Genomic DNA, 2,065 nt, shown 5'->3' with positions numbered 1-2,065 from the left:
CTGTGACCTCATCTTAACTTGATTACATCTGCAAAAACCCTTTTCCAAATAGGGCCCATTCACAGGTACTGGGGGCCAGATCTCCAACATAACTCTGGGGGCAGACACAATTCAACCCACAACGAGGACTATATCAGCACATACCTACCTCTTCCTCCTCTAAATCAGCGGCATTTGGAAAGTTCGGCTTCCTTCTTTGCATTCAGTGGCTTTTCTCCGTGTGTCCCAGGTACCATGTCTGGACAAAAGGCCACGCGCCTACAAACTTCGCCAAGTGGCGGACCGCCACCACGCCTTACCGGGTTGAATGGGAGGCCGATTTTGAGCCGTACGTTGTCGTGAGACGGGACTGCCCTGAGTATGACCGGAGGTTTGTGGGCTTTGGTTGGAACAAGGTGGCTCATATCATGGAACTAGATGCGCAGGTAAGGAGACTGGGATGTCATGGACCTGGGCGGAAGGGGCGGGGCGGGGAGGCGAAGCCTTGATCTTAGAGCCAAAAGGTTCTTACCTTGGAGGTAAGAACACAGAGACCTAAGAGGGAATAAGATATGTCCAGGGACCTGGACCTCTTTCTTCTATCCTTGCTTGAGAGCTGGGTTCCAGGCCAAGACCCAGGCAAATGTGGGTGTGTTGTGACAAACATTTCACCCCCTCATCTTCACTCAAGCCAGTGATGAAGACAAGCAAATGATGAGCACTCATCACTCACCTTGTGAGTCGTATAATTGACACAAAGCATTCTACGAGTTTCATCTACATAAAGTATGCAGCTAAGATGGAGCTCATTATCCTACACTATAACTAAAAGTGTGATATTTTAGAGCTATATTTAGTCATGAAACCCTTCATTCATTCAGCTAATACTTGTTGAGCACCTACTTCAAAATCTCCTGCAAAATTCTAAGAGATTAAACCAAACCAAAGATTTGCAAACTTTTTTCTGTAAAGACCAAGATAAGCAATGTAGGAGGCTTTATAGGGTCTCATTTTCAGTGACAACTACTCAGCTGCCATAGTTCAGTCATCCACAGTGTCTAAACAAATGAGTGTGACTGCGTTTTAGTAAAACCTTATTTATAAAATCATGCAGTGGGCTGGACATGCTTTAGTTGGTCAACTCTATTTTAAGCAAAAGCAAAGCTGATCAGATTAAGTTAGGAAGGATGCGTGGACTCCTCAACCCAACCCTCCTTCTCTTTGTATGATGTTCTCCAATGCACCTTTCAACTAGAGCACCCCAAAGTCAGGCAAAGCAAAGATGGAAGCTCAAGCCTGGCTTCGCTGAGAATCAACCTTGAGAACTTTCCAACAGTTCCAGTGTGTTTGAGAGTAGTCCCAGCTGGTTTTCATGAACATTAGGTCTGAGAACCACTGACATAGATAGAATATTGAAGAACAGTGTCCATATGTAACAGCAGAGAGCTCAATCTTTAGGATCCATATTTTCAGTAATACTTGGAAGGGGTCCAGTGCTATTCACAGACAGAAATGTTTAGTCTACCTCAGCTTCTGCTTGAGAGAAACATTGTAATAGTCCTGCATCCAGCAGTGGGTTGAGGTGAGCTGGCTCAAAGTTAATTTTCCAGCACCAAGACCTGGGCTTTGTTTATTTCAGGCAGTTTTGACAGAACTCTTGAAAATTTCTTGCTTATTTTCCTTTCTTTGCCAATAGCATATGCTGAACATAATTTTACCCTTTCCAACGATTTCAGGAAATAATGAATAGACACCTGACAGGTAATCCAGCCACACCTATGGGTCCAGTGGAATTGATACAGCTCTTTGTCCCCACTCGAAATGTCTCAGCCAGCTAAGCTCTGGGAGTTCTTGAATTTTCTTTTCATGGTTTTGCTCACTTCTTCCTCACCATCAGCTGTCATTTTTTTTTCTGCTATCATTATTCCTCCATCTATAGGCTGCCTTTCCCCATCCCAGTTTTTCCCTCTCTGAGTTTATTCTGCTCTGGGCTGGGAAACTAGATGACCAAGCTTCTCAGACATTATATCCAAAATCGGTGCACATAGATTTTCTGAATGAAAGTGTGCTGGGTCCTTTGAGTTAC

The 2,065-nt window shown here is 44.2% G+C and overlaps 1 protein-coding gene across 1 annotated transcript in view; it reads left to right on the top strand.

Annotated features, from left to right (window-relative positions):
- LARGE1 (LARGE xylosyl- and glucuronyltransferase 1) overlaps nucleotides 1-2,065 on the top strand; it is a 387,690-nt gene that overhangs the window by 382,969 nt on the left and 2,656 nt on the right. The gene's annotated exons all lie outside the window — the stretch shown is intronic.

This window comes from Pteropus vampyrus, unplaced genomic scaffold, assembly GCF_000151845.1.
Source record: "Pteropus vampyrus isolate Shadow unplaced genomic scaffold, Pvam_2.0 Scaffold16, whole genome shotgun sequence".
In the NCBI taxonomy this organism is placed as follows: domain Eukaryota; kingdom Metazoa; phylum Chordata; class Mammalia; order Chiroptera; family Pteropodidae; genus Pteropus; species Pteropus vampyrus.
Note: the sequence above shows the minus strand (reverse complement) of the source record. Positions and strands in the feature narration are given on the sequence as shown.